The sequence below is a fragment of the Nilaparvata lugens genome, chromosome 1 (assembly GCF_014356525.2).
Source record: "Nilaparvata lugens isolate BPH chromosome 1, ASM1435652v1, whole genome shotgun sequence".
NCBI lineage: Eukaryota > Metazoa > Arthropoda > Insecta > Hemiptera > Delphacidae > Nilaparvata > Nilaparvata lugens.
The window spans coordinates 9,679,370-9,694,798 of NC_052504.1; the positions used below are offsets into that span (position 1 = coordinate 9,679,370).

At 33.6% G+C, this 15,429-nt stretch overlaps 1 protein-coding gene across 1 annotated transcript in view; it reads right to left on the reverse strand.

The window, feature by feature from the left end:
- LOC111056245 (transcription factor Ken-like) overlaps window positions 1-11,764 on the reverse strand; it is a 67,667-nt gene extending 55,903 nt beyond the window's left edge. Inside the window, 1 exon segment of the mRNA XM_039429704.1 lies at window positions 10,982-11,764. The gene's annotated coding sequence lies outside the window, so the exon portion shown is untranslated.
- Between the last annotated feature and the right edge of the window lie 3,665 nt (window positions 11,765-15,429).

Below are 15,429 nucleotides of genomic sequence, written 5' to 3' on the forward strand. Positions count from 1 at the left end.
GAAACTATTTAAAATGTTACAACAAGTTATGAACAAATTATAAATATTGGAATATATATGACAAATACGAATACAAATTCACGAGTATCATGAAATAAAATTGATAATGCATTGTGTAACATATTAAATCTGGGTAGATAAAAAGCCCTAACAGAAACAGTAATAGGTCTGAAAATAAAGTAACTGGCTAATATCGCCAAATAGATAATAACTAAGATTAGATAGCATCAGCTTGTTCTGGCTAAATGGTACAAAAACCTAAAAAGGATTTGAAGGAATTTTATTGCTCATAAATAGATTATATATATAATATTTGAAGATTGAGGTTATGTACATGTATTCACGGATCGGTGACCTAGAGATCGATCAAACCGAGGAACGTAGAATCTGACCAAAACCCCTTGGCAGAGCTTTATTGCAATCAGATGGTGTGCAATGTGAAAAAACACCTGTCCACGTGGCTAATTATTAGATAGCATGGAATTAATATTAATGTATAGAATATTAACTAGCATGTAAAGAGCATAAATAAAAAAACCAAATAAAAATAATTTAATGTATTCAGGAAATAAGAGTTACCAGGCGCATGAATACCGAATAAAATTTGCATGCACCAATAGTAAAACGGCAGTTAATAGGCGGCAACTGTAGGCCAATTCAAAAATATTTCTATATATTTATATAAATGTACTAGATTTTGTGTTAAAACTTTGTATAGTCTATGTTATCGATATGGCTCGAATGCAAAGAAATTATTAATCATACAATCTAAGCAATATTTTGGCATTTTTTGTAAGATCTATTTGAACCTAATGGCGGAGGACTAAGATATTTAAATTTTATGCTAATTTGAAAGTCGGAAAAGAGGATCTGTAAAACTTGAGAAAGAAGAACGAGACTCGCCAGCCAAATGCCACCATAAGAGGACCCCAAATATTTTAGAGCGTAGTACCTTACTAATGATTTTGTAAAAGTTAAAGTTAAAGTAAATTATTAAATTTCTTAAAAGACTTCGTGATGCTATTGTGAAGCAGAAGTCATTTTTATTTTTAATTAAATTTATAACCCCTTGGAAGAGACGATTCCGGCTACCATATTCCCGGACCACATGGAGTTGGATCGACATCGGCGGCTTACAAGAAGATTTTCGACACGTGAGTGATTAAATTTGAATTAGTGATGGGCGCCCTAGTGCTTCGAATTAATCTGATGATCAAAGCTAGCTCGCCGAAAGGGTTTTATTATAAATTGAGAAATTAATAAGAGTAATACTTGCGCAAGTAAAATTAGTATTAAAGGTATTTATTTGAAAGAAAAATATAGATCAATATTTCAGAAATTTCTATTAAATCAAAGAAGTACAAAATCTAGGCTATCAAACATATGCATATAATATTTAATTTTTTTGCAGTACAATTTGCGATAATTTATTATAGTTCTAATTCACTAGATGAATGGCTCTACCTATTCCGTCAGGTGCCGAATCTTGCACCCTGAGATAAAAATATATATATTCGATACAAAGAAATCTACTAAGTACTAGAGATTTTAATATATATATATTTGGATTATTAGTGGCTAATTTATCAAGCTGATATTAAAGCACATATTTTTAATTGAATTGTCCAAGTCGACAAGTATTAGCAAGTGTATATCGCAGCTACATGCAAAAGAATGCATATGATTTAAGATAAAGGCACATGGTAATGATTCGTGCCATAAATCTAGAATATAAAGTTAGCCTGTGATATTTTATTGATTTCAATTATTGTTCTATTTTTATATTATATTTTTATCGCTCTTTATATATTTCTTGCCTCGATTTATTTTTTGCATTATTTGTGTAATATATGTATGAAACGTTCATGGTGTGCAATTTATTTTTTATTCCTCAACACTATAGTATAAGTATCATTTTTATATATATTTATTATTTATTGAATTACAAGAGTTATAGGAGAAGCCCATATCTAGGCCTATCAAGATTTTTTGAAGACTGAATACTATTAGAAAACCACGACCTAATTATATCAAATCTCATGCTTTACCGACTGATGCCAAGCAGGAGGCTAATCGTTATTTAAATATAAAGAATAACGTGACAATTGTTATAGAGGCCATTCACTAACACGAATGAGGATTGGTAGATGTATCTTTTTTCTTGTACTGTATTTTCTCTCTGGTGATTAACCGCTTGGTAAACATGTTCACGGATTACATTTCACAAATGGAATATATGATAAAATGTTCATATTAATGACAAGAATGATTGGAAATCACGGATTTCAAAAAGAAAACCTACGAAAACTTCCATGTAAAAAGTACTCTACTGATGCTGATCATTCAATAGATCTTTTGTAATCCCAACCACTAGACCTCAATGAGCCGTCATAGACATCTCATGCTCATCACTTATAAAAAGCACCTCATTAGTAAAAAGATTGACAGTACCCAAATACTGTAAATCAATAACTTTCTCTCTACAATTATCAACCAAACCTACTCAGTCTCAAGTACTATACCTCTCTCTTCCTCTCACGTCATCATCGATCACACGTGCATTCTCACTCATTCTCTCTCTGTCTGATACACTTGCGACAACTAAAACATTATGAATAAATGGTTTTATAATGTCACTTACATTTTTATGGAGGCTCTAATTTCCTGTTTCCACTCGATATCAGGTACTTTTCAAGAGGCTGCTCTTTTTTGTTGATGAAAATCACGATTGAACGCAAAAAGTGCACGCATACTTTGTTGTTCAAGTAGTTTCACAGTGGCGTATAGGACTGAATTCACCGTGGATTTACTCTATAAAATTTCAAGTGCACTACAGAATCACGCCCCAAGGTGGGAAAAGAGTGCTATGAATCATTGAGAACAGTTTTGAAACTGATTAACTGAGCTTCTAACGGCAGTACTTGAGGATTATTACACGATTGAGGTGACATAATTCACTTTCGAGACTTAAGTTTTCAATTTCTCCTCTTACTATTTTTACTCCACTCTCATTAAAAATTCCTATCACTCCAAGAATAAATATATATATATTTGAAACTTATTCTTATCTCTTCATAAAGTACTCTTCCAAAGCATCAATAAATTTTGTGTGCATCCAGTTATCATCATCAAAATTTAGCACGAAGAGATTTGAAGAGGCGTGTGAAAATGATGAGTCTCATTGAGATAACACAGTTTTTTCCTTTATTACAAACATACTTCATTGAATATTTATGGAAGGAGTTTATTGGAGTACTGTTAATTCTTATTTCGGTTTAGATTATGGAAATTGTGGATGGAACACCACAAAAAGCGGAGTTTGGATCTGTTTTATCATTTCTTGTGATAAATTGCTAAAATGGATTGAATGAAGTATATTGATTAAACGAAGTATGTTGTTATTTCATTAGGTATGTTGATAAAATATAGCTATTCAATCTGGAAACACCTCAACTATATTTTGAGTTCCAACAAATTTAAATGGTAAGCTCAAAAATTAACAATAAATTCATCATATTCGATTTCTTAGATAAAATTAAGAAATAGGAGTTTTGGGCAATAGCCTGTTTTATCTTTTCTGAATCTTGTATTTTTCGCTTCATTGAATTTTTGTGGTTCGTGATGGAAAAGTAATGATAACAATTAAAGATTAGTAACAATTCGATAACTTGATTTTTACAATGGAGTAAGTTCTCCTGTAACTAAAAAAAGAAATAAATAATGAACTCCATAAAATATAGAAAAATAATATTTTTTTGGAACAAAAAAATAACATTTGTAACAAGCAATTTTTCCCATGGCAAAGTGCCGTCTCGGGGAATCTTCAACCATCAAAACAAACTATATTTTGATTTGTTATCAACAAATTTATTAGTTGACCACGTTAAACAGGCCCACATCATTCGTCAAATGCTGATAATAATTGTCAATAGAACCCCCGATATCTTCAAGCTTTCCAGTTGAAAGAAAGTTATGTTCAACAGGTTTACCTTTCAATGTTGAGATTCACCTTTAAACCCCGTTTTACTTTCCTTTGAGAATGGTTTCTATCAGAAAACCATCCCTTTCTGGACCACCAACTGTTCTATTTGCAGAGATTTTGGGTGAACTGTGGGGGCTCAAAATACAATACAAAAGAATGACACACAAATCGCAAAAATTCTCATCGATACAATAGAATAGCTTGCTAAACTTTCAGCGAATTCTGTCACACCTGGGTCGATTCAATCGACAAAAGTAAAAGTGGTCAAACACACAAAAGATTGAGCATTGTTTTCAAATTTATCGTGAAGTTTAGCTCACCAACACTGAAACACACACCCGCTTTGTTTTCGTTAATGGTTTTCCAGGTGATTTTCATTGGATGACCGTTACTAATCAAGCTTTTCTTTGTGGGCTTTGTATGTTTTCGCGATAACAACTAATAGAAGAGACAAATAGGCCACCAGTGTGTGTTTACCACACACACACACACATAAATTTAAAGAACGAAAACGAGAATGTGAAAGTGTTTTTGTTTCGTAAGGTTTGTCCTAATGATGTTTTCAGGGTCTGTATGTGTTGCCACACACTGCCATAGCTAAGGCCAGGTAAAGGCTAGAGTGTGTGTCTTCCCTGCCTGGCCTAGGATAGTGATAGTGATAAGCCAGTGTCGTTGCAAAACACATTCTATTCGACTTGAAAACCTGCTGCTTTGTCGTCCCTTGACCCGCATTTCATTTGACTGTTCAAGGTCAACAAATAAAATAATCTAGTCAAAGAACTCTATTTCTCCTCTTTTAAACTAAAGAAATAGATGAACAACGTAGCGATTTTCTGGTATTTGGAAGAAGTAAATCGTTTTAAGGGGGTGGATTTTCATTGGAGAATATTTAAATTTATTTAATATCCCCAAGAACATATACAATGAACAAAATTTGTTCATTTAGTCTATGCCCCCAAATTTTTCTATGAGTCTCAATGCCGGTTTGTGAAATTATTGATGAAGATGAATTATGATGCTCTCAAATCATATCGATTTAGAAAAAAAACATTCATTGTTCTAAACCTAAAAAGATAAATTAAACATGGTTTCAATATTATAATGTTTATTTCATGAAAATAGAAATAATGGAGCATGTTGTATGTATTGTATTATTTTGATTGCCTTTCAGCAATAAATTATACTTATTTAAACGATATTGGTGAATAAATACTGAAGATTTGAGTTCAATAGACTCAAGATTTCTTTATCGCGGAAAACATTTGTACAAAATGCATAGCATCGTCGTAAAATAAACATGATAAATAAAAGTTTTTTACATTCAAAGTATTAGAAATTCAAAACACAAGCATACAAACAGCACAAAATACCCTCAAATTAGAAACTCCTCTTTCCTATATGGACATATTTGTATTTAAATAGTTTGTATGGCTCTCTTAAAATTATTCACATCTAGCTCTTTCAAATGTTCAGGAAGCTTATTATAAGCTCTTATACCAAACTCAACTTATATAAATCAACTTAATTGTTACAAGAAAGTTTTCCCATACAATTTTGGAAATAAAGATTGAAATGATTGAGTTATCCTACTGTCAAACTGGTTCATTGATTCTCACAGGCACTTACTTATTATCATTATATTTCTGTTTTACATTTCTATCAAATTCTGTCAAGTAAGTCAATCAACAATGTAGGCTACTTTGATTCCTCAATGAATGGTATTCTGAATATGGTGTACTCGTACTTACTCAGTTAACCAAATAATTGTCAATATCTGATGGATGAGAAGAGAGCTTAGGAATTAACGTTTATTGGATGCCTCCTATCAGTATCTATCCTATTCCATTGGATACCTATAGTCAAAATCAAATTATAACACGGGGCTTATACTGCAAACTGCAAAACAAAGGAAATTCAATTTTCTCTTCTCTTCCACTTGCTACAGACTAGCAGTCATCATGTCAACAGTAAACCTGGCAGTTCTAGAATTGTGAGAAATGGACCAAACTGTAGATCAATCGAAATTCTTTCAGTTTTCAAGAAAGTGTTTGTTGCAGGAAACAGTACAGCTGCTAGATGTCTGTGTGGCTTTGGCTCCCAAAATTCCGACAGAGCAGTAGCTTGCACGTAACAGAGACAGAGCAGTAACAGGCGTACACCTTGCAGTTCTTGAATTTCCAGAAGTGGATCGACCTCTTGAATAATCGGAATTCATTCACTATTTTACTTTCCTTGCCCTATTACCATAGGTAAGGAAAAGTATTGCTTTCCGAAAAAATTAAGGTACCCCAATTTCTAATTTCTATACGGTTCAAGGTCCCCTGAGTCCAAAAAAGTGGTTTTTGGGTATTCGTCTGTATGTGTGTGTGTATATGAGTGTATGTGTGTCTGTGTAAACGATATCTCATCTCCCAATTAACGGAATGACTTGAAATTTGGAACTTAAGGTCCTTACAATATGAGGATCCGACACGAACAATTTCGATCAAATGCAATTCAAGATGGCGGCTAAAATGGAGAAAATGTTGTAAAAAACAGGGTTTTTCGCGATTTTCTCGGAAACGGCTCCAACGATTTTGATTAGATTCATACCAGAAATAGTCATTAATGATCACTATCAACTGCCACGAGTCCCATATCTGTGAAAAATGCAGGAGCTCAACCCCATCTTTGCAAAGTTTGATTTTACATTCGCAATTATCAGGCTTCAAATACAATTTAAACAAAAAAAATTCAAGTGGAGAAGATTGAGCATGAAAATCTCTACAATTAATGTTCAGTAACATTTTCACCTAAAATTGAAAATAAGCTCGAAATTTGAGAAAATGTGATTATTCAATTGCAAACTGTTGGCAACTGTTGATTCTATTAAATCATTCATTATGAAGAGATAGCAGACCTCGTGTGTCTCCAGCGTTATTGCCCTGTCACCAGGTGGCTCAAATCTTTGAATAGTAGACTTGAAATGCGCGGGGACACTAGCGTCAGGTGTTCAATTTTCATAACGGCAAGGAAAGTTGTGTGAGAGCGCCACACCAGATTTTCAAGAAAGTGTTTTTTGCAGGAAACAGTACAGCTGCTAGATGTCTGTCTGTCTGGCTTGGGCTCCCAAAATTTCGTCACAGCAGTAACTTGCACGTAGCAGAGACAGAGAGCAGTAACAGGCGTACACCTTGCAGTTCTTGAATTTCCAAAAGTGGATCGAGCTCTTGAATGATCGGAATTCATTCACTTTTTACGAGTGTTGCAGGAAAAAGTACATCTGCTAGATGTCTGGCTTTGGCTCCCAAAATTTCGACAGAGCAGTAACAGGAGCAGAGCAGTAACAGGCGCAGAGCAGAGACAGAGCAGTAACAGACGCAGAGCAGCCAGCTGAGCTCGCCGGGTTACATAAATATTGAAGGCGAAAGTAAACTCACGCAACAGTATTCTCTCATAACTTTCACTCTCGTTGCTCCTACAGTTTGGGTTTCCTTTCCACCAACGAACGGCACGTGTCTTCCTAGATCATGATTTTTCTCATGTTCTTCCACAATGTAGCTGATAAAAGTCTTAAAAAATATCAATCAGTTCATCTGACATATATTTTTTGTTCTATGTGATAATAATACTATAGATATGAGATAATAATAGCCACTACAAGCTATTACCCGATTTCGGACTCCTTTTCCCCCATTTGAAATAATTATCAAGCACTAGATAGAATGTTGTTTCCGGGAATAAATGAGATAGGCCTACATAGCACCATATCTATCAATCCTATTATATTAAGCGAGCAATTTCTGTATTTATATAACTGGTTATTTTTATATCTGGCTATTCTTATATCTGGTTAATTATGTTTAACGGATTTCGAAAACGGCTCTAACGTTTTTCACGAAATTTGAAAAATAGTAGGTTTATGATATAAAGATTCGATTGCATTAGGTCTCATCCTTTATTTTTATATCTGGCTATTCTTATATCTGGCTATTTATGTTTAACGGATCTCGAAAACGGCTCTAACGATTTTCACGAAATTTGAAACATAGTAGGTTTATGATATGAAGATTCGATTGCACTAAGTCTCATCCTTGAGAAAACTCGCTGAACGACATTAAAAGGATAATTCATCCTTGGTTGAAACAGCTGTGGATAGTAAAAAAGTATGTGAAAAATCAAAATATCGCATCCCCGAAATACATAAGATGACGTATAGCCAGCTGTGAAATATAAACACCATCATTTTAGAGAATAGTGTTCTGTTTATCAATAATAATAAAAATAACGAGCGAAGCTCCGTGCCCCGATATTAATTATTATGAAGGCAATATAAAATGAATGAGAAGTATAAGTATATATTGTATTTTGATTTGTTAGTCAAATAAAAGTCTAGAAAAATTAATTGGAATTATCGTCAGTTACTTCGATGAAAGGTTGCAATACCTTCACAAATCTTACTTTTCAATTACACCCTTTCTACTTCGCATATTTTGTGCTTACTTTCCATATCCCACTTTGCCCTTTTTAATGTCCACAGAACATTCTCTTCCCAGAGAATTATCTGTCTAGAATCTCTATAGATTATGAAAACTCTTAAGTAAAACACTACATGTAACAACATTTTCAATTTTCAGCTTTATCACCCCCTAATCATTTCTCAACTCTCATCTATCAATAATATATTGATTTTAGCGACAGTTTCCACCAGTGTTGCATTATGTACTAGATATTTATCACTAAATCATTACTAGATCATTTTCATTACACTATACACATTACTTAGACCCGGTTGCACAAAAGCCGGTTAAATTTTAATCGTGATTAATTCAACGAGAACCAATCAAAGAAGGCTTTTTCGGGAAGAAGTTCTTTTATCATATTCATGATGTTTTCTACAATATTATTATATATTTTATATTATATATACAGCTGAGCTTTAGTGTTCACGAGTTTGTGTTTTTTGAATAGTTACAAATTTTCTTAAATAACTTAATATTATTCGTTACAAGTGGTAATTGAGTGGAATATTTCTGATTAATTTATCAATCTAAGCCATCTAAATTCAAAATTAATAGTTCTAATGTTTTGGACTAACATTTTATAAGAATTGTACAAGTGAAATTCTAACCTTATCTTATAGTTTGTCACCTATAAATTTGGAAGAAAAATAGCACAAGGACTACCTTATTATTTTATCTTTCAATGTTATTACATTAGTCTCATTTGCATTGTAAATAAATAAATAAAATATTTTCCGGCTGGCGATCATGTCATCAAGCCGTAAATGTGTGTTCAATACCGTAATTATTTTGTGTATTTGAAATATAACTTAGAATAGAAGCATTTTTATATTCTATTTTGTTCATTAAGAGTGATAGGAAAACTAGTATTATTAATCAATATTTTTGTTATTGGAACTTAAGTTTAAGTTTTCGTTTGAATGGAATCAGGTATCAAACGTGATTAATAGACACGAAAGGTATATAAAAAAGAAAAATAAAATAGGTAAATAGATAGGTAAAACAAACCTGATACTATGTTACATGCTGCACAATATTATTGTGCAATTTCATTGTTGATAACCACCCTACACGCTGCAGGCTGCACCCCTGCATTCTTATACAACCCTTCCTCTCTCACCAGCAAATCTTTTTCAAGTTGGGGCCACTTTCTATAGACTGCACACCTTGCTTTTCGCTACTGTATGCACTGAACAAACCTAGCCATAATCCAAAGATTTTTTCACTACAATCCCATTATCTACATTATTTCTAATTTAACGTGCGTAGCAAGTTCTTACTTTTGACTGGAGGCTCGAGTCGTTTGTGGGTTTCTTTGGTTCGATGTAAAATACCTAATGCTCTCATCGATCAACTACTAATTTTGAATACATATTCTTTGGAGAAAAAGCAGATCATGTTTGTTGGCCAACAACATTGTCTCAATCCTCCATATCTTTGAGGATGAAACAGGATAACATTGAAAGTAGAGGAATCTCTAAGGAAGGAAGGAATATAAGGAAGGAATCTCAAGTAATATTTTCCATTACAAATCATAAATCAGCTGTCAGCTGAATTACTAATTGCATGCAATGATGCAACTGATTTATTACAAATCACAAATCAGCTGTCAGTTAGATTATTGATTGCATACAATTAATAACTCAATGCAAATTGAAAAAGTTATCTTGATTTTCCACTGATGCTTTCAATAGAACAGCTGACGGAATATCAGTGGCATTTAGAGCGAGTTATCTAGAACGGAGGGCTCACTAGGATCATCATGATTGATATCTACTGATGATAACAATCCAGTAATGTTTTTTGAGAAGTATCCTAGAGTGTTTCAACAAATACTATGTATGAGGCCAAAACTACTCATGTATTTCGGATAAGCCGTTCAGCTACTAAAGTGCGTTAAAATGTTGTTAGAGTTGGGGAAAATGCTTATACGAACTTGAAGACTAGAAAAGGGTATTCGAGACGTTTTTAATAAGGTTCTATCATGGTTGTTTTTTACTAGACAATCTACGATTATACAAATATAGTTGTTTATGTGGTTGTTTTTTACTAGACAATCCACGATTATACAAATATAGGCCTACTGTGGACTATAGCTTCCTGATAAACTTCTCTAGTTCATGGAAATCCTACCTGTAAATAAATGATATAGAACATTAGCTTTAAAAATATCTGTGGAATGATATCTTGATATGATAAATATTGAATTATTAAAATTCATCACCTGTTTTCAACAATGTAGAAGTACATGACAAGATCAATAGGTTAATATCATAGATCAAATATAGCAAAACTATACTATATTTTCTCTATGCTAATATATATATATATATATATATATATATATATATATATATATATATATATATATATATATATATATATAATTAATTAATTAAATCATTGATTTTGAGAGAGCTATGTAATATTCTATGTAATGTAATGTGTATTCTATGTATGAGATTCTATGTAATATTCCAAGACAAATATAACTCACCAATTAGTCGTACAGGGGTAATAATCCAAATCGACAAGGCACCAAAATAATCCCATAGTTGTTCACCAATCACACGCACAAATACACAGCCTCCTTTTACAGAGGTTAGGCTCGTCACACACTAGATATCACACTGTTTCTACAGACACCCCGAACTTTTAACAATGTTTTATTTTACTTTAATCAGAATCAACAAGTTTTCTCTGTTAATCAATAAAAACGTTGGAGGGTTTGTTTTCTACTCCTTATATCAATTACTGTGTTCCAGATAAAATAAATCAGTTTCCACACAGATTTTACTGATAGACCAAACTTTCTTTCTCCTCGATAAACTTTGTTTTATCTTATCCTAATTACCAACAAATAATTTCCACACTGTTTATCTTCGAAACATTACCACATCTCAGTATGTATATATCTAAATTCCATCACTGTTTCCACTAAATTGGTATCACTGTTGTATGTTCTATTCCCACCCTAAACTTCTCACACTGTTTATTAATTAATTAGCTTTGAATAAAAACACTGTTCATTAGTTTTCGCACCTAAGCACACACTTTTTCGTTCGCACCCCAAACTAAAACGGTTGGTTGTGGCACTGTTTTTCACGTTTCAAATATTATTGTAGAAAAGTATTGTTTTGATGTTTCAGTAGCCCGTTTTACACTGGTTTTTTGTCACTGATACTTTTAGTATTTTCAAATTCCTAGTTCATTAGTAACTAGTTTTGGCGATTTCATTAGCACACTACACTGTTTTTGTTCACTAAAATTCATAGAAATCTTAGAGTTCAAAGTTGATACTTTTAGTATTTTCAAATTTCTAGTTCATTAGTAACTAGTTTTGGCGATTTCATTAGCACACTACACTGTTTTTGTTCACTAAAATTCGTAGAGTCCAAAGAAGTTCACAGGTTAGGTCAGAGCGCGAGTGGTTTGAAGCGTCGCGGTGTCTAGAGATAGCACACACGTTGACGGCCGTACGTTATCGGCGAATGAATGAAAGCTACCAGCGGCCGATTACACAATCGTTGGCGTGATCAACCTCTCGCGGAAATGGAACCAGCAGTCGACCGACTAGTCTGATCAGACGGACGAACTGTGGTTCAAACGAACGGTCGTCTCTGACTGCCGCGCTGTGCTCCGCTCAAACTTTGGCCACCACCTCTCTCTCACACACTCTCCTCCTTCATCCTGTCCTTCCTTTCTTCGTGGCTCTTTCATTCTCCCCCTCTCTTCTACTGATTGTCGGCCACCCCTCTTTCTCCACCACCTCCGAGGGTCGACATCGCAGTCTCTTCCGCCTCTACAGAACCACTCACACAAAAAACTCTTTTCGCTTCAAGGTCATCCACATCCATCGCTGGCTGCTCTACTACTACTGACTACTTGTAATCGTTGTCGTCATCGCAATTTCTCTCTCTCTGGAATCTGAATCACTGTCTCTCTCTCGCGATATCTTTCCAGAAGATAAATAGTAAACTATATACCACAGTACTGTATGCGTTGCTCTGTATTATCAGAGACAAACAGCTTACACATATCCTTTCTATATGGTATTATGTCTCTGTGTAGAGTTTACTATATAAAATACTTCTTTGAATAGTTTCAACTTCAACCACCTTTTAAACTGGGCTATCTGTACCCTGCAGACTACTCTCTGTATAGCATACACTACCATAGAGAAACGATAGCATAGATATCCCATGGTATAGGGCGATTATGTCGCAAGTTTTACTGTTATCCCAAGCAGATAGTTCACATAGTTCTTTCCTATGCAGCTGTGTGACGTTGGTAGTATCTCAAATTGTGCCGTTCATACACCATCACCCCAACAAAACAGTAAAAATTGACAATAATGGACAGTAATCGGCTTGAGATAACAGTAAAAGTTGCGACATAAATTCCCTATACCATGGGATATCTACTTACGCTTTTGTTTAGGTTATCAATGCTACTACTGACTACTTGTAATCGTTGTCATCGCGATTTCTCTCTCTCTGGAATCTGAATCACTCTCTCTCTCTCTCTCTTTCTCTCTCTCTTGCGATATCTTTCCAGAAGATAAATAGTAAACTGTTACTACAGTACTGTATGCATTGTTCTGTATTATGTTTATGTGGAGAGTAGTTTTGCTGCATAGATACCCTATGTAGATATTATTCTATGAATCATTTTAACCACGAATCACCTTTCACACTGGTCTACCTGTAGCTACCTGTGAAGCATACTACCATAAACGAATAATACATAAATATCGGGGCACCGAGCTTCGCTCGGTATTTATAAATAAACTATTGATAAAAAGAACACAATTTTTTAAAATGACTGGGGAAGGACTAACAGGCACAGCCCTAAACTGTTTCTTCCAAGAATTTTGATCTATACACTATAAATAGTCCAGAAAGTAGGTTATGTTCCACACACTTGAATTCAGGTTCAATTCTTAGTCCAAATATTTAAAAACAAAAAGCTCCAATTTAGATTATTTACAAACCAAATTGAATAACAAAATAACACTCACTAATAACTAAAAATTGTCAAATAATGATTAACTTTGAAAATTATTATATACTCTAGTTTAGAATGATTATTATGTCATGTCAACAAATCAGATTATTTTGATCAAGTAAATTAAAATTTCTAGATAATATTTCTCGCTGATTGATTAAACAGCTGGAAATAATTCTCTTTCTCTCCCACACACGCATCTCCTCTTTCGACAGACGACGAAATTATCATTTGTTTTTCCAAGGATGAATAATTGTTATCCTTTTCATGTTCTTCAGCGAGTTTTCCCAGGGATGAGACCCAGTGCAATCGAATTTTTATATCATAAACCTACTAAGTTCCGAATTTCGTGAAAATCGTTAGAGCAGTTTTCAAGATCCGTTGAACATAAATAACCAGATATAAAAATACAGAAATTGCTCACTCAATATAATAGGATATTGGCGAATGTAATGTAGAGGATCGAATTTCTATCTTTTACTACTACATACTAGAAAACTACCGAATCCTTTGATTAATATCAAACACCCTCCATCCTGGGCTCCCTGAAGTACACTCTATGAAGCATATTACAAGGAATACTTCATTTTATCATTTCAACTACATTCCAAACTTTTCTATCTGTAGCCTACTCTATAATCTCAGTGAAGCATAGGTCTACTACTTGGAATAGGCCTACATTTATTTCAATAATTTCAACCATTTCCCACACTAGGCTTTCTGTAGCTTACTCTCTGTAAAAAATACAGCTTATTTTGCATAAGATACTTCTTTGAATCATTTCAATCATCTTTGACACTCAGCTACCAGTAGTCTTCTGCTGGAATTGAATTGATAAATTTATTGACTTCTTTAATAACCATAATCATTCCAAATTTATGAGATAAAAATAAGTCATGATTTAATAAGAAACGAAATAAGCGAAGTAATAATATTGTAAGGAGATATCGTTTGTATCAAGAAGGATACATCGTCAAATTTCTTCAAAATTATTGAACAAGCACAGGGAATTCTCTCTTTCGACTCAACGCTCAAGTCGTTGAATGTGGGTTTGAGGATCTGCATGTTCATCGATAACTACCGAATTCCTTCATCAATCGAAACAACTTCTAATTTTCGACACGTATTCTTTTAACATTATAATATCGGGGCACCGAGCTTCGCTCGTTATTTTTATTTATTAATAAACAGAACACAATTCTCTAAAATGATCGTGTTTATATTTCACAGCTGGCTATACGTCATCTTATGAATATCGGGGAAGCGATATTTTGATTTTTCACATACTCACTTTTTTACTATCCACAGCTGTTTCAGCCAAGGATGAATTATCCTTTTAATGTCGTTCAGCGAGTTTTCTCAAAGATGAGTACTAGTGCAATCGAATCTTTATATCATAAATCTACTATGTTCCAAATTTCATTAGAATCGTTAGAGCCGTTTTCGAGATTCGTTAAACATAAATAACCAGATATAAAAATAGCCAGATATAAAAATAACCAGATATAAAAATAGCCAGATATAAAAATAACCAGATATAAAAATAGCCAGATATAAAAATAACCAGATATATAAATACAGAAATTGCAAGCTTAATATAATAGGATAGATCGAGTTAGTCGGCCAACGGAAGTGTCAAACTCTTTTGTCGTTTTTGTTTATATAACATTGAAAGCTATATAATATAACATTGAAAGTGCATAAGAAAACAATAATTGTAGTATGTTAAAGCACGGTAAATAAAAGAAGACGGTAGGTGTCACGCGCATGTTTGTGCTAAATTTCCGGTGTCGCTGACGTCATTTTATATCCAATTATCTGTTTTTAACAAATAATTTTCATAAATTGCCAATAGGTGTTATAAACCTCGGTTGGTAGCGATGACGCAATCTAGCTGGCTGGCCACTGCGCACACACTTCATGACCCCTACCGTTTTC